The sequence below is a fragment of the Dasypus novemcinctus genome, chromosome 14 (assembly GCF_030445035.2).
Source record: "Dasypus novemcinctus isolate mDasNov1 chromosome 14, mDasNov1.1.hap2, whole genome shotgun sequence".
Lineage (NCBI taxonomy): Eukaryota > Metazoa > Chordata > Mammalia > Cingulata > Dasypodidae > Dasypus > Dasypus novemcinctus.
The window spans coordinates 91,197,472-91,223,015 of record NC_080686.1 but is presented as its reverse complement, the minus strand read 5'-3'; the positions used below and the strand labels follow the sequence as shown (position 1 = coordinate 91,223,015).

The following is a 25,544-nucleotide window of genomic DNA, read 5'->3' as shown; positions in this document are numbered from 1 at the left end:
AGCTTCTTAACACTGATCTGAGCAGCCGCCCTCCTTTTATAAAACAGATGCATAAAAGGATGCCACGGTAGCTGCTGAGGATAGGGAGCGGGAAGAAGAGATATGATGTGGGGGCATTTTCAGGACTTTGGGTTGTCCTGGGTGGTACTGCAGGGACAGGTGCTAGACTTTGTATGTCCTGCCATGGCCCACTGGGTAGACTGGGGGAGAGTGTAAACTACAATGTAAACCACTATCCATGTGGTGCAGCAGTGCTCCAAAATGTATTCACCGGGTGCAATGAATGTGCCACGATGATGAAGGAGGTTGTGCATGAGGGAGAAGTGGGGTGAGGGGAGAGGGGGGTATGTGGGGACCTCATATTTTTTGAATGTAACATTTAAAAAAAAAAATAAAGAAGAAAAAAAAAAAAAAAGGGTACCTGAAAGTCTTCCCTGCTTTTTAAGGGGGTGGGGGGGTGGGGAAAGCTTCCACCAGTTCTTCTGTGAGAAAGAGTTTCTGGGAAACTCTGGCTACCAGGAGGAAAGGAACTGGCTACCAACAGCTTCTAAGGACAAACTCAAAGGCCGATGGAGGCTTAATAAATTTTCTGTTGCTGGGACCACCTCCATCCCATATACATATATATATATTGCAAGTTTATGTGCAATAGGCAGTAATTACATTTCTGCTAATCACAGCATCCTTTGTAGTCCCTGACCTGAATCATTATTATTATGGTTGGCTCTAGGCTAACAAGCTTACCTTCTGAACAGGCATTCTGGGCAAAGGATCCAAAAATCTTTAACTGGTTGAGGCACAGAACTTGGCATAGCATCTGGCATGTAATTATTTTTAACAGGAAAAAATAGCCCATCTTGTCAGCTTTCCATTTCAAGCGAAGACAAATTGGCCACAAGCTCATACATAAAAGGGCGAGTTTGGTAGGGCATGCACCATCCTCTCTCTAATTCACTGAGCTTAATCAAGATGAATGCAGCCATTCACTTTCTATGGGAGAACTGTCCTTAATGTCCCTCTCTCCCCACGTTTGAAGGGAAAGTTGGCCTATCTTGGCTCCCAAAACCACCGTGGAGAGGTTTCATGCAGGTTTTCTAAAGTTTTAAAGAAAACAGGGCTTGTTTGCTTTATCATTTAAATTTCAAAATATATCCCTGGCCCAAAGAGAAACACAAATACCACAGGGCTTATGCTGCCATGCAGAAGAGAAAAGGTGAAGCCACCAAACAGCACCATCCCACTGAAAAAGAAAATCCCTAGACTTGGACATTTTTATTATGTGACTCATTTTATATTATTTATCATGGTCGTCGTCACTGTCATCAGTCACACCTGCCCGGAACTTTACAGCATGTCTCCCCCCAGAAAGAAACAACCACAAACACTGGGCTAAATGACATCCACCCCCACGCCTCAGGTTCCCTCATCTGAACAAGAGAACAGATCAACAGTAAGAAGCCCTTGCGCTCAAGGCCAATTTTGAGGACAAAAAGAGGAAAAAGCTGGCTCTTCTCAGCCCTGCTGAAATGTGCCCAGGTGTTAATGACCAGAAAGCACTGGCACTTCTTAACAACCTCCTTCTGTCCAATAAAATGGATAATCCAAGTACTAAAAATAATACAACACTCCCCCCGCCCCCCGCCACCCCAAATCTGTCCCCTACCCTGGGATCAGTGTGGCTATTTTCATTTTGAATGGAGAAACAAAAAGTGGGCTCATAAATACTTTTATGTTTCCTGAATTGGTCACTGGGTAGGAAAAACTGCTCACTCGTGAATGAGACCACCTCTAAACAGCAGTAACTGCACACTAACAGCCTGGCTCTCCAGACGCAACCACAGGACTGGGGGAAATGAGGGAAGGGGGCTCAGCTAGGAGGAAGATCCAAGGATTTCAGGAGAAAAGAAGAACCTTCTTCCAAGGGTTTTAGGCTTTCTGTCCCTGTGGAGGCCACAGAGCAAGACGCTCTTTCAGGACTCAACTCAGATGACCCCTGAGACTCATGGTTGGGGCGGGGTGGGGAATCCACTCGAGGTGCCAGAAAGAAGGAGGAAAAGAAATTTTTCCAGGGAGCTGCCAACTGAGGCATGGGGCCTGGAGGAGCAGCTGAACCCTGCCGTGTAAGCGGAGCGGCCCTGAGATTCTTGGAAAGGGCCTTGGTTCAAGGGAGGATAGAGCACAGGCTGCACAGACTCTTCCTTCTGCCCTGAGAGGCGCCGCGGCCAGGAAAGGGCTGGTTAGGAGGAGCCGAGGCCTCCAGCCTCAGGCTCGTGGCTGCCACATGCAGGCCACCCCAGAGGGACTGCACCTAGGTGTGGTCAGCTGCGTGGGGGCCCGGGGGCCGGCGTCTAGGACTCAGGGTGGCAGCTGCTGGGAGGCAGCCAGGAGGCCAGCAAGCAGGGTGGGAGACCGTCTGTGTGGATGAAAGAAAGCGGTCTAGCCTGGCTGCCACGGGAGGTGGAGGCAGACGGACAGCTACGAAAGGGACAGAGAGATGTTTGCATCCTCACAGGGCTTTTATCGGTGCATTAGGAAGGAGGACAGCATTTAAGCACCTTTACTACCAGGTAGACATTTTAGGAACTTGTTTCTTATTAATTGAAGAACTAATATAAGCCCACGGTAAAAATTTCCAAGAGCTCGTCTCCATAGAAGCGGCCATGACTACCATTTTCTCTGTGCATCCTTCCAGATAATACAGTCGATGTATATATGCGTGTGTGTGTGTGTGATCCCCCTTTTACACACAAATGGGAACAGTTAGGAAATGGTAAAACAGCCACTCACCATCTGGAGCCTTACTTTGTCATCCATCAAATGACGCTTGGATGGATCCCTTCTCATTCTGAAGATTCCAAACTACAAACCTACCCAGCCAAAAGCCGTAAGCGGCCAGCTTGAGAAGCTAAAATGCAGACTGGGTTGACTCAGCATGTGGGAATCCTCAGGTCTGCTGGAGTTGTTGCAGTACTGAGCCATGGGGCCAAGCAATTCCACCACCATCTCGTTCAACAACCACCTTAGGAGTGAGAGGCCATTATCGGTATTCCCATGGTACAAAGAAAGTATTTGAAGTCCAAGAGGCAATGCAACTTGTCTAAGATTACAGAGCCAGTAAGGGGTACGTAGCTGGATTGCAACTGCATTTCTCTTCATGTTTGTCATTTTGGGGACACACACGAGAGGGAAACAGCTGCAAGCCATATGACATAGTTACGCCCAGTGAAGCCGAGGGACCCTGAGGGGCGCACACAGCCACATGTGTCGGGGAGGACCCCAGGCATCCAAGACGCTTGCTTTCGATTACCACTAAAGCACCCAGAAAGTGGAACATGGGAGGGTCCCACTGAACAAGTGGATCTGAAATCTCTCAGTCCATTGTCTGACAATGCTGAAAGAAGGTGGCTTCATCCCCTCTTTACCGGTGAGGACACAGCACAAGGCTGATAGAGGCTGAGTGATGCCCCAAAGTCCTCACAGGTGAAATGGACCCTGCGGTTCTGGGGAGCTGCTCCCATTTCCAAATTTCCAAGCAGTGAGCCATGTTATTTAAGTGAAACCCAAAACCACGATGTGAATGTGGCACATTTTCCCCTTCGCCTCAACAAGGCCCACCTCTCCTTGGTCTCAGAAACCCCACCTAACACAAAAGTAGCTCTGTGGAAGATGGGCTAACATCCTCCTGTGACTAACTGGGTGCCATCAGATGGGACAACTTGACACGCCACATGAAGAACCTAGAACACTAGGCCTAGAACCTCTAACTTGCTCATTCCACTTCTGAAGGAAATCTGAAATTTGGTAATAGTTTTTATGTGTGCACATGTGCACACACATGCACAGTCATCTCAGGATTAGGTACAAGAGAAAAACATAAGAAATAATCTTAATAGCCAGTATGACAGGTAAAACTGGGAAAATGACAAAACTATCATTGCAATGGGATATTATGATATTATGCTACATTAAAAATGATGCTTCAAAGCATGCTTTTATGCAGCTCAAGATTATCGCACACATTAACTGTACTTGAAAATTGAAGAGAAAAATACCTTTGGGGGGTGCAGAGAAAGCATACTTGTAATACTATGTGGAAATGCTTATTTTACATTCAGAGAAAAATCCAATAAACAAAATTGGCGATTATTATGCAATCTCAACTTAAAAGGAAAATGCAGAGAAGAGGAAATGCAGCAAAATGTTAACACTCATTATTTTCTTCCTTATACGCTAACATTTTCCAATTCTTCTACAGAGAAGAATAGATTCATGAAAATAAGCATTATTTCAAAGAAATGATGATCAGGTCCCTAGTTAAAATAAGCAATAGGTATAATGTGAGACCACCAGAAGAAATGATCTGTTTAGCCTCGTTTTCAGAGTATGTTCCTAAGGAGCTCTCCAATCCTGCAAAACAAGGGGGTGAATTTAGAAAGAGACAGAGCCAGTAAATGGCGGCTCAAACTCTCAGGGGAGCTGCAAAGAGCCGAGAGGGAAGCCCCAGGCTGCACTGCGGTGGATCTTGAGCCACCCGAACCTTGAGCAGGAGGGGGCTGCAGAGGCCCCCAGGGAGTGACGTGAGAACAAGGGGCTCACAGAGCTGAGTGAGAAAGCTTAGCTGTTCAAAGGAGGTGAGGGGTTTTTGAGAAACCCCTGGGCAAACAAAGGGCTCGACAGAAGGGTTACATGAGCCAAGCCTACCCCTTGGCTGGGCAGGAAATGCCATTTACTGAGGCTTAACAGAGGCAGCACCTTTCACCAACGGTGCCTTTGGGAATTCATCCTGCAGATAAAGCACAGACGTCTTCACTGTGGTTGGGAGGGAGGACATAAATGTTACACGCCTTGCCGATGTGAAAACAGACATGCCAGAGAATGGGCGGAGGAGGGCAGGGCAGGCAGGTTGATGCCCTGGCCTCAGCAGGTGGGACTGCCCAAGGCACTGCCGAGGGCAGAAACACAGAGGTCCAGGTGGACGCAGAGAGCAGCGTGAGCATATTGCTCAGAGACGCTGCCCGGCCCCGAAGGCAGTTCTGGGGACAGGACCGAGGGCAGGGGCGAATGGGGAAGATCCTGGCTTTTTCCTGGTGGATCTGAAGCAGGTGCTTGTATTCTTTTGATTAGACGCAGGCCTTAGGCAGGCTGAGAGCAGGAGTGTCTTCCTCTAAGGCTGCCATCATGCTCTCTTCTGTAGGTTTAAAAAGCTCTCCATCCACATAAGACGGCCGCTGTCAGTGGGACAGGCCCACAGCCACGTCCGAAGGCTTCCTCAATGCCCTGGGCACGAGCACACGCTGCAGCAGAAGCCACACGCGGGCCAGGCAGGACACCACAAATGCACCCTCGTATCCCCAAGGGCTGGGGATGAGGTCCCCACTGTGCCCAGGAAACGCTTCTTGTGGACTAGCCAGGAGTGGCCAGGAGTTCATCTAACCCAGGCCTCTGGACGGCCACCACGGCCTGCAGCCCAAAAACTGTGTCCGCCAGTGCCCAGGCCTGGTGACAGCGATGCGGTGATGCGGAGGGGAGTGCCCACAGGATCAGCACCTACATGGGTATCTTTATTTTTTTAAAACAAGAAGTTGTTTTTGTGAAACTGATACATGCATTACAAAGAATGAATGCAATGGGTGAAGCACAAGAACCCAAATCCCCAAGGCAATGGGGACTGGCTTACAGATATGGGATCACAGTGTAAAGGCCATTTTGAATATAAAGGCTTTCAATTGAAACAAAAAATACACTACCTGAGCTTTCGGGATAGTATTCTTTCCTCCTCCTGCCACGAGGCACCTGGCCTGCTCTCCAATAGAAGCCCCTCAAAGCTGTGGGAATGATGGGGTCCACAGTTCCCATCATGGCACTCCCTGGCTCGGTGGACCACAGGGTAAGCGCCGCACACAGCTGCCAGGCGTGTGACACCACGGCCTCTTTTACTTGGGCCTTCTTCCCCACTTTCCCACCGCAACATGCCACATACACCCGCAGTCCCAGCGCTCACCCATCTGCCTTGAAGTACTGATCTGCCTGCCTGCAGTGCCCTGCCCACCTCCGGCTGCCCAGCAAGCTCCACATTTCTGCTTCTAAGACTCAGCCCCAGCTCTGACTTAGGGGGCATCTCCCTGACCCATCCGTGGGACATAAGCCCTCGAATAATCACTGCGTTTATTTTCCACCTGCAGCCTTCCTGGCTCCCCCCCAGATCGGGTCCAGCTATCAAACAGCAAAGGACAACTACTATTAATACAACAACCAAGACTCCCTGAGTTCTTAAAATGGGCCATTCTAAACATTGTTTATGCATTTTTTCATTTAATCCTTAAGACAACCCTAAGAGGTCGGTACTCTGACAACACTCATTTTACAGATGGGACATTCCAGAGGGTGAAAGAATGTGGAGGATCCCTTCGATGGGGCCTGATATGATCTGTGGAGAAAAGGCAAGGGCACACCTGCCTCCTAATCCTGCCACTGCCACTTCACTTACCTGGGATGCTCGGCCCCCTGGAGCAGGGATTGCCAGCTGCCTGGCCTCCACATCCCAGCTCTGTTCCGACCGCTGACGTCACCCTTGGAAGTACTTATCCTCTCTGTGCTTTCATTTCCCCACCTAAAACCTGAGGAAACGAAGAGATACCGACCACGGTAAGACTGTGGTAAGGTTTAAATATAGATTAAATATGGATGCAGAGTGCTTCCATATTTAATCTATATTTAGAGCCCAGTTCAGTTTGAGCCATTTAAATGTGCGCTAATGTGAGTGTCCAGGTGAGAGATTCAAAGCCAAGAGAGGAAATGCAGCAATGGAGCATCATTTTGCAGAGTCAGGGCTCAAAACTGGACCCCAGGATCCCCAAAGTGGGAAGAAGGGGAAAAAAGAAAAAGAATGAAACAGCACATATAAAAGGACTTTGCAACTGTCGAGCACTAAACACCCTCACTCATTCAACAAATATTTGCTGACACCTACACCTATTCAGGCGCCTGTTTTCTGCTGGCTCTGGGTAAAAGCTCTTTCTTTACTCATGGAAGCTCATTCAATCCTCATAACGACGTATCTGGTAGGTACTATTTATTTTCTAGTTTTACAGATGAGGAAACTGAGACTCAAGGGAGGAATTCCCATGGTGGAGACAATCTCGCAGCAGAAAGAGGGCTGGAGCCCAAGCTGTCTGGTATGGAAGGCAGCTCTCTTATCCATTCAGCTTTATCGCCGTCTCACACATGTTAACAATTGTCTGTGAATTTTGGTGGTCTCTGCCACGAAATAACAGAATGATTCAGAACACCAGGCAGAGCCCCAAGTTGTAAAAAGCCCAGGGCTTGATGTAATAGATGAATGAATAGATCTCATGATGAACCTGGTCCCTACCCTGGGAGAGGGACCTGCCAGCTCCCCCCTCCCAAAATCCGGGCCTCAAAAGCTGGGCAATCAGGCAGAGGGCAGCAGAGGATTTAAGCGGCTGTTTATTCTGCACTGAGGTGCCCTAGCACTAGGCCTCCCGGGGCCCATTCTATTCAGCTGCAATCAGTTAATCTGTTTCTGAAAAGCTTATCCTGGCTGGGGGCACACAAGCTCTTGGGCAAGCAAACACACCTCCACAGGGGCACCCACCCTGCATTCCTGCATTCCATGCATAAAAGGATTGGCGAGTGTGGAGGGGAAGAGGGGGAAATCCCAGGGAGGCAGGTCAAAGTCACCGTCTGAGGACAGCACAAGTCTGGCTGGACTGTGAACCTGCCTGGCTTCTTCCCACGTGGAGAAAAGTCAAATGGACCAGGGATGAGTCCCAAGTTCCCATGCCACTGCTCGGGGGTGCCTGCTTCTAGTCACATCCTCTCCTTCGGGCTCAGTGCGGGGTGGGTGTAAGTGATCCTCAAAGGCCAGCAGGGAGCAACAGCAGTAGCAGGGTGTTTAACGCACCCTGCCTGAGTTAAGCACTTTGCATGCACTATCTCAATTAATCTTCCAAGCCGTGAGGATTTTTATCCTCCATTCACAGATGAGGAAACGGAGGAAGAGAGGTTCATTTAACCACCCAGTCACAAAGCTGGGAAGTGGCAAATGCAGGCATGGATCCCCGGCCCACCACCCAAGGGTGATGGACGATCACCAATGAGAGCCAACTAGCTGGCCGAGAAACCCCTTCCATTCTGATTTCTGATTCTGTGAAGATCCAACAGCAGCTTTGGGTGCAAGATGTGTATCCCAGAGAAACGAGGAAGAATGCTTGTGGCAACACTCTTTGTGTGGCCGAAAAACATACATGATCTTGGATAACGAAAAAACGGTGGTCTGTTCGCACAATGAACAGCGTGTGAACTGTTTTACCGCTGTGAAAAACAAACCACAGCTGCATGCATCAACATGGACTTGACATGATATTGAGTGGAAAAGCAAGCCTCATACAGTATGGAATTTCTGCAAAGCTCAAAATAAAAACAAGTAAAAGGCAGTATTTAGGAAAACTCACACAAATCAGAAACTTTTTTAAGCAAATTACAAACCCAAAAATTCAAGATAATAACTACCTCGGGGGAATAGCACATAGCACGGGGTGGGGGCGAACGGGCCAAGAGGAAAACAGAGTTTGAGTAGATATTGGTCATTTTCTAGTTCCCAGGCCGGGTGAAGGGCCCACTGGGGTTTGCTTACGTTATGCCTCAAGACTGGCCCAAAAGGGACAGTATTCTGTTGAGGTCAGCAGTACCCAATGAACTAAATGAGCGACACTGTCGCTCAGACTTGCTGGCACATGACAAATGTATATTCATCACTGTGTGGCTGGCCCAACCCGAGGCGGCCTTGGAAAGGCGGGAGGGTCCGGGGCAGGCACTCTGGGACCCCCATGCTCTCGGCCGCTCACAGCCTGCACTAGCAAGTTGCTGCCTCCGTAAATCTTGCTGTACAAGCCAGCTGGGCGCTCCCCTCCATTTCTGCAAAATGGGGTAACGGCATCTACCTGATGGAGCTCCTGAGAGGCCGACCAAGAGAAGGAAGTAAATTCTGAGCTGAGCACCCTCCTCTTCTCCCCGCACCCACGCCCTGTGCAGCAGGAGCTCCATAAACGGTGGTAAGTTAGTAAGTGCCCAGCACTCAGCAGGGAGCCCAGGCAGAGGGGACAGCACCGGCCACGGAAAAACAGAGAGCATGGCCAGAGCAGAGTGACCGGGAGGGGCTCAGCTGGGGCTCGGGGCAGCAGGGCTGCCTCCCGCAGGGCCTCGGGGGTGGAAGGGGTAGGGGACTTTGGAACTGTCCTGAGATGAGGAGCACCGAGGGCTGTGAGCAGAGGAGCGGCGTGATCTGTGCAGGCTACTCGGTGTCAACTTAGGGTGACAACTTAACCAGTGGTGAAGAGTTATACAAGAAAGCACAGATTGACACCAAAGGGTAAAAACCAAGGAAAGCCAGGTACAAGCTGTGCCTTCATCAGGAAAATGGCACTGCGGATCAGGCCTTTCTGTGGGTTTATTTGACGACCCTACAACAGAGGGACTGTTTGAGATTCCCATCTTACAGATGAGAAAACTGAGGCAGAGACTCAACTAGTGGCAGAGCTGAGGTGTCAACCGAGCAGTCTGGCATTAGTGTGAAGAAGTCAACGCGGACCCAGAGCCACTGACGGAAAGGCCTGATGATCGCCATCACCCACCCGAGTTGACTGAATCAACTAAGCTTGGGGTCGACTCAGCCCACATGATCAGAAGGCAAACAACGTGTGCACACCGTTCTCTCTCTTTTTTTTTTAATTTCTCTCCCCTTCCCCCCTCCTACTCCCACCCCCACCCTCCTGTCATCTGCTCTCTGTGTCCATTCGCTGTATGTTCTTCTGTGTCCACTTGCATTCTTGTCAGCGGCACTGGGAATCTGTGTCTCCTCTTTGTTGCGTCGTCTTGCTGCGTCAGCTCTCCGTGTGTGTGGCGCCACTGCTGGGCAGGCTGTGCTTTCTTCATGCTGGGCGGCTCTCCTTACAGGACACACCTTGCACATGGGTCTCCCCTACACAGGGGACACCCTTGCGTGGCACAGCACTCCTTGCGCACATCAGCACTGTGCGTGGGCCAGCTCACCACATGAGTCAGGAGGCCCTGGGTTTGAACCCTGGACCTCCCATATGGTAGGCAGACCCTCTATCCGTTGAACCACATCCACTTCCTGCTCACCTTTCTCTTGATCCTAAATCAGAAAGCATGAGAGCAGAGGCTGGGCCAGGGGCTAGACCCTCCCTTCCCCTTTGAGAGTCGTTGTCCATGTGCTCATCCCCACTCCCACCACCACCAATTTTGAGTCATGATTAAAACGAGTTTATGATGCAGAAAGAAAAGCAGTAAACCGTTTATCTGTAACTCACATCACCCTAGGACAATTCCTAATTTTTCCCTTTTCTCTCTCACTTTCTATCCACAGATTGTCTAATTTAAAGCCAAAGGCTTGGGGTTTTGAGATCTAAAATGCTCGGCCAAATTCAGCAACTGTCCTGCCCTTTGGGGTGGAGGGAAGCAGGGAACTGGAGGTGGGGGGATAGGAAGTGTGGGTGAGAATAAAGAGAAACTCCATGTAAGGAGAATTTCCGTTTTCTGAGAATGTCTGGGTTATCAGACTCAGGTAACATAATGATTCAAAACTGTTCTGTGCGCTTGAACCTGGGTTCCAGTCCTGACTCTACCTTTTAGTAGCCATGTGAACTTGGGCAAGTCAGTCCACCTCCTGAGCCTCAGTCTTTCCCATCTGTAAAACGGGCTTGAGAGTGGTTCCCACCCCATAAGCCAGTGGTGAGCACTACACGAAGTAATGCAAAGATTTGGCCTGGTGCTCACATGGTGGGCTCTCTTAGAATGTCAGCTGTGGTTATTAGTTACTAGAAATCATCACACTATTACTCCTATTCACCCCTCACAAGCAGCCAGGGCCAGCAATTTGTGCGCCCGTTCACAGCAAAGCAAGTGATGCTGACTGACTGCCGCCCCACCTCCTCCCCCGCGCCATCCACCCCCCTCACCCCCCCATCGCATCCATCAGCACCAAGTGGACCTCCCTCCAAGAAGCCTCCCCAAACCACAGGACCTCAGCAGTCCTCCCCCACACGCCTCCTGCAGGACCTGGAGACACCCCCTGCGCCCCTTCCCCCCCCCCCCACGCGTCCCCAAGGACCGCTGCCTCACTGTGGTACTGCCACCGCGGGCAAGAGCCTCTGCCCGGCTCCCCACGCGAGCCTCTCCTCCACTGCTTAGTCACAAACCGAGCACAGCGCCTGCAGGTAGGACACGCGGTAAGTGGTGGGCGACTAGATTTTATCGTCCAGTTGCGATAGTTATGTGTCATGAATTGTATTAGTCAGCCAGAGGGGTGCTGATGCAAAATACCAGAAATTGGTTGGTTGTTATAAAGGGTATTTATTTGGGACAGGAGCTTACAGTTACCAGGCCGTAAGCATAAGTTACTTCCCTCACCAAAGTCTATTTGGAGCAAGATGGCTGCCGACGTCTGCGAGGGTTCAGGCTTCCTGGGCTCCTACCTTCCTGGGGCTTGCCTTTCTCTGGGTTCAAGGATTCTTCCTTCCTGGGGCTGGCTTCTCTTTCCTCTGCGTGCTGACTTCCCTGGCCAGCTTAAATCTTCAGCATCAAAATGCCAACATCGAAAACCCTCAGCCCTGTCCTTTGCCATGCCTTTTATCTGTGAGTCCCCACCCACTAAAGGGTGGAGATTCAACGCCCTAATCCTAACTCAATCATGCCCAGGTTACAGATCAGATTACAAGCATAAGCCAATATTTCTTTTTGGAATTCATCAATTATATCAAACTGCTACATGAATTTACTTCTTCTGACATGAGTTACTATAGGAAAAGGTCTTAAAACTGGCACCTGATCAGAACTCCCTATCTACATGGCACGCTTGTGCCACAGCTGTGGGTACTATCAACTAGCACGATGCTGGATCATAACCGTATTGAGGCAACATGATCATGTTAGTGCTCCTGTGCTCACTGTTTGCCTCTCAAAGATAAGGCAGGACCTCCCAGCCCCCAAAACCTAGAGCTCCTCTTTTTTATCTCTCCAGAGAGCCCCGCACAGTTCCAGATACACCTTGTATCAAATAATATTTGTTTAACACAACAGCTTCCCCAAACCCAAGTAAGCACACAGGTTCAGCTTTTCCAGCTCCCGGGGAGATGACCTTACGACATCTGTCCCCACAATACTCAGAGAACTAACAGGATAGGAGGGCGTGGTGCAAATGCGGGGTTCCGTGGCCGACGGGTTTGTTTCCTCAAGCGGCTCTGCCTGGGTAGCTCACTGGAGAGGAAGGGGGATCTAGAACTCTTATTGGCTGCCCTCATGGAAATCGGCCCTGGCTAGCCACCGGGGAGAGTCAGCGAGCTGGCCGGAAACCGGGGCTGCTTAGGAAGAGCCGACCCCACCACCACGGGCCCTGGGTCGGCGGGCAGGATGCAGAAGACCCGGGCTCCTCCAAAAAAGCAACATGTGCGGAGGGGGCAGAGAGGCAAGAGAGAAAAGGAAATGAAAACAGCGCTCTACAAGCTAGGAAATTGTTACTTTGCCAGCCTATGGCTAAAGCACGTGAGGGACTGAAGAAGCTTTGCAGAATAACCGTTCGAAGGGGACGAAATAAAAATAAAGGAAAGGGAATGCCATGGAACAGGGCTCAGGGAGCCCCCACTGGGACGTCCAGCCTGCGGGAGACTGTGCAGTGGACGGAACCCACCCAGAGCCAGGGCTTGCAACCTGCTGGCCCGGAGGCCCCATCTGGACCACAAGGGGGTTCTGCTTGACCCCTGGGTGTCCTTTAAGAATCGGATTGGAGCATCTGAAAGTCAAGAGCATGTCCATTTTAAAAAGCAGGTATCTGACTTCTCCTAAACGGGAAGCTCTGGGGACCCTCAGCCCACCTTCTGGCCTGGGGCAACAGGGGCTGGATCAAAGAGCAGGGTCCCCAGTCCCTGTCCTTCCTACTGATAAGTCGGTGCCGGAGGGAATCCCGCAGGCACATGCCTTGGCCTGGGTGCCTGAATGCTTCCTGGAAGTGACCCAGGTGACCCCTAAGCAGGGTCATAAAACACACACAGGCACTGGTTAGAAGGGGGAGCGGGAAAGGGACTGCACCCTGCCCCACTGCCCCGCTGCCCCACCTGGCTGATCCCGCCCCCCGGCCTGAGACATGGATTTCTGGGGCCAGAGATCCCAGTCCTCCAAACTTCCACTCCCTCCACATCCCTCCCAACTTTTGGGATGATTCAGACCCAGTACCTGCCTTCTTGTAGCATGACCCCTGCCTCTGACCTGAGGAGCCATACTGCTGACCCAGGTCATTGAGGAGTGAGTTCTACCCAGCTCCACCCGGCTCTCCTCCCATGAATTCAAGAAATCCTGGCTGGAGGCCTTTATGCACCAGGAACTCCGGGCCACTAATGGCAAGCCATTAAAAGCTTCTAAGATTGGGAAGCGGACATGGCTCAACTGATAGCGGGTACTATATGGAGGGTCCAGGGTTCAATCCCCAGGGCCTCCTGACCCGTATGGTGAGCTGGCCCATGCACAGTGCTGCTGCACACAAGGGGTGCTGTGCCATGCAGTCGTGCCCCCGCGTAGGGATGCCCCACGTGCAAGGAGTGTGCCCCACAAGGAAAGCTGCCCCGCACAAAAAAAAGGCAGCTCGTGCAGGAGTGGCACCGCACACACAGAGAGCTGACGCAGCAAGACAACGGAACAAAAAAGAAATGCAGTTTCCCAGTGCCGCCAGATAATGCAAAGCAGTTGCAGAAGAACACACAGCGAACAGACATAGAGAGCAGACAATGGGGGGGCGGGGGAAATAAATAAAATAAATCTTTAAAAAAAAAAAAAGTTTTTAAGACGTTGATTTCCGGGATCTAGCTTGCAATTTCAGAAGCTCACCCAGACAGGGTGGGGAGGGGGCAGGGGGCAGGGAGACCAGTTGGGAGGCTCCCGCTAAGGCCAAGGCCAGGGCCACATCAGAGGTGCTGGGGCTCTGTGGAGGGGCATCACAGCAAGCCATGCCAGGGCTTACTGCTGGCTGCACCACGTGGGCACAGGAACCCCTCGGCTATAAAACAGGGATAGCCTTCCTAGGGCACGGTGCAGCCACCATCACAGTATTTTATGATTTGAGAAATTGAAACCCTTCCCTTTTCTTCCACACTCCTCTCTCTTCAAAGCTTTCCCTTTGGAAGGGAAGGCATGCATGGAATGTCCAGAGTAATGACAGGGCGAGATCTGCCTTGGGCCAGCCTCAAGGGGCGGTCAGCCAAGAGCTGTAGGCAGGAGCAAAGGCCATGGGCGCCTCCAGCCCCAGGGCATCTGAGGCCCCGTGCAGGTTCCCACCTCTGGCTCCTACTCCATCCAGAGGGGGCACATTCCCGGAAGGCCACCTTCTCCACCACTGGGAGGGGGAGGCAGCCCTTTAGGTAGGTAGGTAGGAGGGACCCCGTCCCCCATGGGCTGCCATCCCCCAATACAAAGCAGGCTTGGCTTTGGACATGCAGGCTTTGCGTGGGCCAAAAAGCAATCATCTGTTTTGTAAAAAGCGATGCACCCTGTGGGTGGCTAGGATCTCTTCCTAAACTGTAGTGGGAAGATTGGCTAGAGTGATCCTACAGCTCTGGAACAAACCCTGTCACAATAATTGCCGGAAGGAACCTCTGTCTTCCCCAGCTGCTCTCCCATAAATTCCAGAGGTTTTTCCGTACAGACAACTCTTCCTTTTTCCTATTTCCTTTGGAAAGATGGAAAAAGTCAAGCGTTCAGTAAGAGGCTAGCCGATGCACTCTCTAGCGGCATTAACTAGAATGTTCTTCAGAGATTCCAGGCTGGCGAGATCACTTTCTGCAATGCCACTTTACCTGCCCCCACACAAAACCTTCAGTAGCTCCCTGTCACTGGCAGGATAAAGTCCAAGCTCCTCAGCAGGATTAGAAGACCCCTGGCTATCTCTCCAATTCCATCACCAACCATGACCTTGAACCCTTCAAACTTCACCCAAGCGTAAGTCCTTTCTGTCACCAACATAATCCTGGAATCCGTGCTCTTCTCTCCCTCTCCAGTTCGACAGCCAAAGTCCAGGGTCACTGTGGCTCTGCCCCGGATTCCTGCCCTACACACTCAAAAAGGGGCCTCCCAGCTTCTACGGTTGTCTCAGCCAATCCACCCTCTCCCCAGCAAAAAGGTCAATCGAATCAGGCTGCACCCACATTTAGCAGCCCACAAAGCTAGAGGAGCTCTTACGGTGATCTGGCAGCCGGCCTTGGGCCTCGTCCTGTGCCCTCTTCCCTCCCCGCCAGTCACATGAGCCTCTTGAACTTACCACTTTGCCACATGTTTCTTGTTTGGCTTGATCCTCTACATACCCCAAACTTTTTCCTGCTTCAGGACCATCACACATGTTGTTCTGTGGCTAGTATACCCTTTCCTCAAACTTTTTTTTTGGGGGGAAATTTAAAGAACCTGGAATTTATAGCCATAAACAAGTTGTCTGCCATAGGTGTTCCCAGTTGTTTTCTTTTCTACATAATTTCTCAAGTTGTAGGTGATAGGTGTACATGTCTATGTACTTTCAATTCTTTCACGGAGCATTACAGGTAAAGTAGCCAGCCCCCTGCCCCTTGCTTCCCAGAGCATTGTCAGGAGTTTGGTAGAGATCCTTCCAGCCATTTTTTAAAACATTCCCATACCTCTTTAAGTATCCTGAAGTAGCAAATAGCAGGATCCATGAATCCTCAGATTCCCCTTGGATAGGACAGCTGGGTCAGATGGGACAAGGTGTCAATTTCCTACATGCCACCCATTTGCCCTCTGAGGTGTCCTCACACGCCTCTGAGCTGAGTCAAAGGACCTTCTGCCACTCCGTCTTGCCAACAGTGGAGTCAGACTTCCTATTTTTGCAAAGTTTAATACATGAACAATGTAACTCTTGGAAACAACCCAAGTGTCCATTGACTGGAGGACGGATAAGTAAACTGGATACCCATGCTAGGCTACAACAACAACCAAACCACTGATGCAGGATCAGCCTGGGTGAACATCAAGCGTATCATGCTTAGTGAAAGAGGCCAAATTCAAAAGGCTCCATACCATAGAATTTCATTCCTATGACATTGTAAAAAAGGCAAAACCATAGGAACAGAAAACAAATAAGTGGTTGGTAGAAGCTGTGAGTAGGAATAGGATGGGGGCTAACTATAAAGAAGCAGGAGGGAATTGGGGAAAAGTTCTATATCTTAATTTAGAACTTTATGTCACTGATATGTTCACAGCTGATTACACAGCTATGTTACATAGCTGCATGCATTTATCAAAACTCTTAGCATTTTATATTAAAGAGTCAGGTTTACTGTATATAAATTAGGCTTCAATAAATCTGACTTTAAATTATTCATGAGATCTGAAATCTTTTCACCTTTATCATTTTTTGCTTTTTCTCTTTTGAGTACTGCTCGTTCACACCTGTGACTCACTTTGCCATAGGGTTGTCTGTCTCTTTGTTATCAACTTTTGGGAATTCTTTATATATTCCCGACAATAGTACTGTGTCCCATATCATATACTTTGCAAATGTCTTCTAGTTCTGTTATTTGGCTTTTAACCTTGGTATAGCTTTTGTTGCTTCCATGTGTTTATTTCCTCTGCTAGTCTCATTTATCAATCCTGTCCTTTCTATTTTAGGCATCGTTCCTTCTCTGGTTACCTCTACCAAATCTTCCTGACTCACTCAAGTGGCAATTCCTTACCCAGGATCCCACTGTTAATCCCCACCCCCCACACACACATAAACCATCCTCTCACATTCTTCTATTTCACAGGCTTTGCTCCTTCATATGCCTTACAACAATGTCATTCTATGTTTTTTGTACATCTATTTTTTAATGTTTGACACCCCCACTAAGCATAAGCTCCTTAAGAAGTGATACCGCACCTATTTTATTCACTACTGAATACCCATGCCCTGGAATAGTGCTGGGCACACAAAAGGCATCCAAAACTATCTGCAGAATAAAGGAGCATGAAGAAAAACCTAACAAAGGTGTGTATGACGTAGATAAACATGTGCCTAGCAGGTATTATGCATTATGCATAAATGTTGATGACATATTAATATATTAGTGATAGCCAAAAACACACATCTCAGCAGAAGACTGCAAATTGGCCTTCGATGCTAATTTTATAAGCCACGATATCTATCTAAAACTTCAAAAACATTGAGATGCAATATCGCAATGATCCTAGGACTGGGGATTTATCCAAAGAGGAAATTCAACTGAAAAGCAGAGAATTTGACAGATATCAACAGTGTATTTTGAAGCTAAGTATCCAAATCCAATTTGTATATTCTTGTATATTCACATACTTGTATATTCACAATAAAGCAAATATCTCAATAAAGTGAGTCACATGAATTTTTTAGTTTCCCAATATGTATAAAAGTTTATACTGTCCTTTCTATTTTAGTAGTCTAGTAAGTGTACAATAGCATAATGTCTAAAAAAAAAGTGGCTACCTTAAGGAAAATGTGACACAGAGACATGAAGTAAGCACAGGCTATTGGAAAAATGGCGCCCATAGACTTGCTAGGCATGGAGTTGCCACACGCCTTCAATTTGTAAAAAAATGCAGTATCTGCAAAGAGGGGACAAGCAATAAATCAAGGTTTGCCTGTAAACAACAGACAGATCTACCCAATAGGAAGGACATGGCTGAGATACACGCAACAGTGTGCAGGAATGCTTATAACCTAATGGTAATTAGGGCAAAACCTATGCCTGTGATTACAACTCTTTGTAAGAAAGCAACAACAGAAAGACAATGATCATTGTTAACTAAAAAAAACAACACTTATTCTTTTATAGATTGTTTCCCCAGATTTTTTAAAGATCAGCTGGTATTTCTTTCGTTTGAGGAAAGAGCCTTCACATTTCCCTAGTCATAGCCCTGTCCACCAAAGACCTGTAACCCTCAACTCACACCTGCCTGCTGAAGGACCTCCCTCCTTCAGGAGGCCTCTGTCATCTTTCTGAATGTAAATTCTGGGAAGTTGCTCCTTGTTTATGATACTTGAAAAGTGCCGCCGAGCTTGCAAGGCTAGGTTGAAATCACTTCTGCCTGGTCCTTAGGGCTTTGGAAAATTCTTCTTCCACCACCACCCACATTCCCTGGACAACCTCAGTCACAGCCAAGGACACCCATCCCAAGGCACATGGCCCTTCCACCTCTGCACTCCCCACTGTGCCCTGACAGCAGGGGCTGGGCTGAGACCCAGGACCACACCACACCCCCGTCAGCCTCCTGGGCTACGGGCAAGGCTTTCCAGCCACACCAGGCCTGGCTGGTCACAATGCCCCTTCAACCAGTCATCCCTCTCCTACAGTTTCCATCATCAACGTGCCACTCTCCCACCCTGCGAGCTGCTTGAAGACATGGCTGGTTTCTTTGCCATTTCAGAATTACCCTGGGCCTGGCACTCGTCACTCATTCATTCACAGAAGGCCTACCAAGAGCATTACATTGTCCAATAGCAATATAATGCAAGCTACAAGTATGATTTTCGACTTTCTAGTAGCCACAGTAAAAGGAAGATGAAAAAAAACAGGTGAAATGATTTTGAATAACATTGTATTTAACCCAATAGATTAAAAAATATCATTCAACATTAATCAACTTTAAAGAAGTTATTGATGAGATATTTTACTCTTTTTTTTCATACTATACTTTGAAATCTGGTGCGTTATTCACATAACAGTCCATCTCAATTCAGACTTGCCCCTTTTGGAGTGCTCACTAGCCAGTGGTTCCCACACTGGACTGCTCAGCTCTCGACGCTGGGGACACAGCAGCGAACAACGTGAAAGCCCATTCCTTCGGGGCATTTCCACCGCTGCCACCCTGGACCGGCACCCACATCACCTGCCTGCTGACCGCTGGTGCCCTGGCATCTGAGCCTGCTTTGGCCTCTTCTCAATACAGAAACCTGGCTGATCCTTTCTCAAGCTAAGTCAGATCGAAGCACTCTTCTGCCTTGAAACCCTTCAACGGCGCCCTCATTTTTTTCACTCTGAGATAAAAACAAAGTCTTTGGAAGGGCTGAAGACTTTCCCAAAAGCAGGCCCTGCACCCTGCCCCGGAACGCCCCCTCCACGGCTTCCACCTTCCTCAGCCTTCCCCTTGCTGTCCACCAATCTCAGGGGCCCATTCTTCACCCCAGGCCTTCATCCTGGCAGTTCCCAGGGCCTGAGACACCCTTCCCCAGACCAGTTCCTTTGCCCCCTTCCAGGCTGCTCGAGCCATCTCCTCAACGGGGCCTGCCCCGATGGCCCGACTGAGCGTGGCAAACACCCCAGCTCTCCAGGCCCTGCCCTTGCCCTATACCCCCACCCCACCCCCCACAGAACTGTGAGCCTCTAATAGACGACGCATGGTCTTATTTATTATGGCTACTGCTCATCGTCTGCCTGTCCAGCCATAACTTCAGCTCCACGAAGAAAGAAATCTCTGATGTCTCCAAATCCCCAACACCTAGGAGACTGCCTGGCACAGAGCGGGCACACAATAAATATTTGTTGAGTGAATGAGTGAATGGCCTTACAAAGCTTACAATTTCACAGAGGAGGCAGCTGTATGGCATATTGGATCTGAGTACTATGGAGGAGCATAAAACACAGGAAGGGATGGAAAGCGGATGTGGCTCAAGTGACTGAGCTCCTTCCTACCACATGGGAGGTCCCTGGTTTGATGTCCAGTGCCTCCTACAGAAGACAGCAAGCTGGCGCAATGGGCAGGCGTGGCAAGCAGATGCAACAAGAGACACAAGAAGAAAATACATAATGAGAGACACAGCAAAGCAGGGAGCGGAGGTTTCCAGCACCTCCTAAAGAGGACGAGCAAGACAGCGAGCTGACATGATGGGCAGGCATGGCAAGCTGATGCAACAAGAGGACACAACAAGAGACACAAGAAAAACATGATGAAAGACACAACAAAGCAGGGAACAGAGGTGGCTCTAAGCAGTTAGGTGCCTCCCTCCCATCTCAGAGGTCCCAGGTTCGGTTCCCGAACCTTGTTCCTAAAGAAACAAGGAAGACAGACAGACACAGCAAGGGCAAAACAACAAGGGGATGGGGAGAAATAAATAAATAAAATAAAATTTTTTTAAATAGGAAGGGGATTGGGAGAAAAGGGACTGCCGTTTTAGGAAGCAGCCACCAAAGGAAAATAAAAATAATAAATATAGCAACTCCCATGTCCATGGTAACTTCCGCAGGCCGGGCCAGGCCCCGTATGGAGCACCTCAGTCTATCAAAAGAGGGGCGTCAGGGCCACTCTGCACTGGGGCTGGCGGCGTTCTTGCCGGCGCTGCCTCCATTCATTCCCAACTCCCTCTGGGTCCCTCCGGGCACCACTAGAATGGGAGTGCCACCGGGGCAGGGATTTTTGTACTTTTCACCCGGCACACCGCAGGTGCTCCATAAATGAATGAATCCGTCCATCTGTCCTGAACACAGTCGCAAACACAGGAAAACGTCAGAGCTAATTTACCAGGAAAGCAGAGTCCTGAAGAAGAATAAATAATCGAAATGGCTTTGAGGGCTTGACTGCTTCCTCACTGCTAAGTGCTTTCCAGCATCCCCGGGAGGAAGAAACTCTACTCATCTGTTTGCAGCTGAGGCCACAGAAGCAGAGAGAGAGCGAGCCACTTGCCAAGGCCTTGGCAGCACGGCCTGGCACCCGAGAGGCCTGCCCTCTAAGCCCTGTCCTTTCTGGGACCTGTTGTGCCGCTCGCTGTCTTTCTCTTGCTTTTATTGGCCAGAGTTTCTTCCTGATGCTTGCAAAGAACTCGGTGGCAGCGAGCTAGTCACTGCCATCTCATGACCTAGGTGACCAGACCATTACCCCTACACATCTAAAAGGGATCCAGAAACCGCTATTCTAGGTAGCCCCTGGAAGGAATAGAAAACAGTCACTGTAACAGTAATAATACTAAACCTTCATCAACTACCCCTGTCATCACCTATTTACTCCTCACTACTATCGAGGAGGGGTCACTTCACCATCCCCATTTTATAGAGCAGGAAACCCAGGTTTACAGAGGTGGAGAGACTGCCCCAGAGTAACCCCGAGCCCCTCTACCCACTCCCACGGGTGTCCCCAGGTGCTTCTGCTACTGTCTGATTTCCTTCACTAGCCTCAGTATCCCTTTTTCACCTCCCACCATGCCCAAGCTGTTCCACATTTAAAGGACTATAGACCAAGTGGCTGCTGGTCTCCTGGAAGGCAAAGCAGCTCTAGACAGCCACCTGATTCAACCAAGTTCCAAGCCGAATTAGGCACGGCCATGTGAGGATGACCACAGCCCAGCCCCTGCTCTCAAAAGTTCATGGTCAGTGAGGGAAAAGAGGCCGGTAAGCTAAGACGGGGGCTCAGATGACCCACCAGGCACCAGCAAAACCACACCTCGCACTCCCTGGAAAAGGGGAAGAGGAGAAAAAGAAAGATAATTCCAAATTCTGCAATTAACATGTAGGCTGAGAACATCCCATAAGGCTTGTGTTTCGCGACCCAGCACGGTTTTCGTTTCTAATAACAGGGTTGGGGGAGAGGGACCTCAAGGCACCCAGGCAGGACTCCGCATGGCTGGGGGGTGGGGCCCAAGCAGGATGAGACCATTTGCAAAAAGAGCTCTATCTTTCATCCTCTGTGAACACTGATAGTCATCAGATCCCGGAAAAGGTCCTGGAGTACTTTGGGCCACAATCCAGGCAGGCTGCCTCGATGGAGCAGTTTGCAAATGGTCAAGGATGCTACACCCAGACTGAGCTCCCGCTCTCTGCGACGGCTCCCACCCGGGCCCCAGAAAGCCCCTCTCAGACCCCCAGCCCCAGGTATGCCCACACCGCAGCCCCACGTTGGCAGCCTGCTCCACCCCCCAGCAGAGCATGCAGCGCCTGGCAGAGTTTCTGTTTGTGCCTGAGGTGGGAGGTTGGGAAGCACACTCAGACCTCCCGTTCAAGGCCAAGAGGCATCCTCTGCTTCCTGTGAACTTCGCTGTCCTTTGACTTCCCACTCCTAGGCCCAGGGAGTCAGAGGAGCCTGGTCCAATGCCTGGATCTGCCCATCCCTAGCTGGATGACTTCAGGTTTTTTTTAACCTCTCTGAGCTGTGGTCTCCTCATCTGCATAACAAGGATAGTAAAATTCCTACCTTATCGTATTGTTGAGAGATTAAATTCCAGTTGCACAATAAGAAGGGGCTGGCATGATAAAGGAACTCACATAATTCCAGGAGATCTTATTTTTATTACTCCTATTGTTATTACAGTTATTAGTGCTGTAGAGACTTGAGACCAGGAGAACCGGAAGAGACAGAGGAAGCTCTTATCAAAGGACCCTTTGGGCAACACTGTCCTCTAAGGCCTGGTGAGTTCCAGTGCTTCCTAGGAAAAGTGTGACTGTCAATGGGGCTGTCACTGGTTAAAAGGAGTCCTCACACGGCTGCCCTGTTCAGGCCTGTTCCAAGCCCAGGTACTGTGGATATAAAGGGGTGAGGGTGGAAGGGTCCTAAACCAACATCAGGAGAAAAGAAGCCAGGGAGAGGGCCACGTCCACAGGCCTCTGGGAAAGGAAATACAGAATAAAAGGCCCGAGCCTCCAGAAGGCCACCTACCATCCAAAACACACACAGTCAAATGCAACCGCCAACGGGCCCTGACCACCGCTCCAGCGGCAGGGACCCACCGTCCTCAGCTGGCCCGGCAAGGGTCGCTCTGCCCTTAGTCTGAGCAAATTCAGGGCCAGGCACACAGCAAGCAAGACCGCCTAGGGAAGACAGCAAGCCAAGCTGCTCCAGAAAAGAGTCCATCTCAGGCAGGCAGAAGGCCCTGTGCTTGGGTAAAGCAGGCTCCAGAAGCCTGCCTGCCACCTGCCTGCCACTCAGGAGGGAAAAACTAAAGGACAGGGAATGGGTGTAGACGGGGAGCAGTCACCAAGTTTGAGATCAACAGTCACCCAAACCAGAGAGGGTCCAACCTTCCGGAACTGAGAAAAAGAACTCCTTTCCAGCCCAGAGAGAACAAGGGGCCGGAGCAGCAAAACAGGCAGTACAGGGAAGGAAGGAGAGGGTGAAGAGAGGAAAGGATGTATAAGAGAAGGGGAAATCAATCTGAAATAGAAACGGATTTCTTTCTTTTACTTTTCAGGAGAAGCCCGATTTATGCAAAATTCTGCACTCAAAGCAGCAACAATAAAAGCCACCCTTAATGCAGGGAAATAGCAATGTGACTGCACAACAAATCCTCTTTGGGAGTTCAATGGATACAGCACTAGATGCCAACCCAGCCCCTGCACAGGCGGAATTCCAGCCGCCCGCGTGCCTACTCACACCACGAGGCAGGTCCTTACCTCCAAGAAGTAGCTCCCATCTCAAACAGCACGGAGCAGGCCACGAGGTGTTTCCCGGCCCCAGGTTCTACAATGGTCCTTCTGCTGCTTCCACAAGGGTTTCCTCTTAATAAATCCTTCAGGAAATCGCACTCAGTGTTCCGAGGATCGCTACAACCCTCTCGCCACTCATTAGAGCTTTAGAAGGACTCGCTGTGACCACAGGACTGTGTCAAGTGAACAAGTCTCAACTTGTCACCCCCAATATGCAAAACAGGACTGCAACATCCTATAACAGGCAAGCAGATGCAGCCCTCACATCCCGAGAGGCGCCCGCCCACCCACCACACACAAACACACGTTTCTCCGTAGTTTTGCCATGGTTTTCCTGTAGCCGCAATTCACAGTGGTGGAGTGGGCCACAGGGGGCTGCCAACCACTCTCTGGAAAGCTTAAGACCAGAAAGTAAACAGCAAAACCTCACCCTCTTGTCCCTAAACCCTCACAAGGGATTTCCTCTCTTCACTCATCTTCTAGAAGGGCCTGAAGTCAGGAGCTCCAGAGAACAGAAAAAGAATATTCCATGCCTGCAAACTATCAGTAAAATCCATGATGTATCCACACAGAGACACATGCAGCCTCATGGCTGCGCTTCCTGAAAGTCTACACCCTGACCACAAACGCCGGCATAAATAAGAGCACATTAGCCAAGGAAGGGCAAATCTAATTAAATCAACAAACCATTCAAAAGGAATTACCATGAGAATTGTGTCTGTCGGGGCACCCAGCAAACCAACAAATGCAAAAGCAGAGAAAGTTTCAAAAAACAGTGGCTGAGTTTTTGTGAATCTCCTTCATCCAGCCCTGGTGGGGGTTTGGGGGAAGGGGGGGAGATAGTCAAAGGATGGACGGGAGGATCATAGCGTTCACAGACCTCTATTTTCACAAAAGGGGCCTCCAAGCCACATCAGCGACCCCAAATCTGCACTGATTGGGGGATCTATCTTTGGAGTTTAGCTAATACCCCTTTGATCAAGTGCATAAATCCAGAAATATCACTATGCAGGGGTCATCTGGTGTCACTCTCCCCCTCCACTCTCCCCCCACCCCCTACCAAGCCCAAACGTGCTGCCAGTCCTGGGTCTGCTGCTGAGGAACGTGCAGAGTTAACACACACATCAGAATGGCGAAGTCCCTCTCCTCTGTCCAGCTCCCCACTGCGCATCCCTACCCGCAAAAAAGGCAAGGCTTGCGAGTTTCCCGAAACGCAAGAAGCCAAAATTCTAACTTACTGGAGGGTGGATCCAGCCGTGTCTCCAAAGGTCACCAGGGCCGCCAACATCCTTTCCGTTCGCAAATCCACTCGCGGTAGGCCGGGGGTGGCCGCGGTCCCCCCATGTCCCCCGGCTCCTCGCCAGCCCTCCTCGCCCAGGCCGCCCCGAGCCCGCCCGGCCCGCGGGCCCATGTGCTCGGCGGCCGCACGCGCTCTGCCCGGCGGAGCGCGGGGCTGGCGGGCGGCCCGTGACGTCACGGCGGCTCGCGCTCCGGGCCGCGGGGCGGGGGGGATGGGGCGAGGCGCGCGCCGCCGGCCGGCCGCGTGCGTCCTGCTCCCCGCGCGCCCGGCTCTCCCCAACGCCTGGTGGCCGGGCCCCGGCGGCCCCGCGCCCCCAACCCGCGGCCCGCTGAGCGCGGGGCACGGATCCCGGGAGGGCAGCCCGCCGAGGCGGGGCCCCCTTGCCTGGGCCGCCGCCGCTGCGAACCCAGATGGCGCGGGGGACGCAGCGGACGGGGCGTCCCAGCTGCGATCCCGCGGAGGCCCACGGCGCCGACGAGAAGCACCCCACCCTCGCCCGGGGATGCCAGCTGTGGGGGGGGGGCGCGGTGCTGCCCGCAGTCCTGCTCGACCCACCTCCCGACCCTTCCTCCCATCCCGCCCCCCTCCCAGAGTCCTGGAGGCAGGAAGTCTTCCCACTTCCAGGAAAGCAAGTCAGGTGAAATAGAAGGACCAAGAGGCGACGAGCTGAGCAGCGCACTGCGCGCCCAAGACCCCTGGCTGATCTCCATCCCCAGGGATGTGAGCGCCTACTTGGTACTTGGTTACCACCCAGCATCAGCAGACCTGATGAGAGGGGTGCGCGCACC

At 50.6% G+C, this 25,544-nt stretch overlaps 1 long non-coding RNA gene across 10 annotated transcripts in view; it reads right to left on the bottom strand.

Annotated features, from left to right (window-relative positions):
* LOC101412618 (uncharacterized) overlaps positions 1–24,870 on the bottom strand; it is a 405,636-nt gene extending 380,766 nt beyond the window's left edge. For 8 of the 10 annotated variants that reach the window (XR_011645691.1, XR_011645694.1, XR_011645696.1 and 5 more), the window contains exon 1: positions 24,695–24,870. This is a non-coding gene — a long non-coding RNA (uncharacterized lncRNA). Of the gene's footprint in view, positions 1–23,423; positions 23,671–24,694 lie in introns of those variants that run through there. The other 2 variants (XR_011645697.1, XR_011645700.1) reach the window with 1 other exon arrangement.
* Positions 24,871–25,544: the final 674 nt, after the last annotated feature.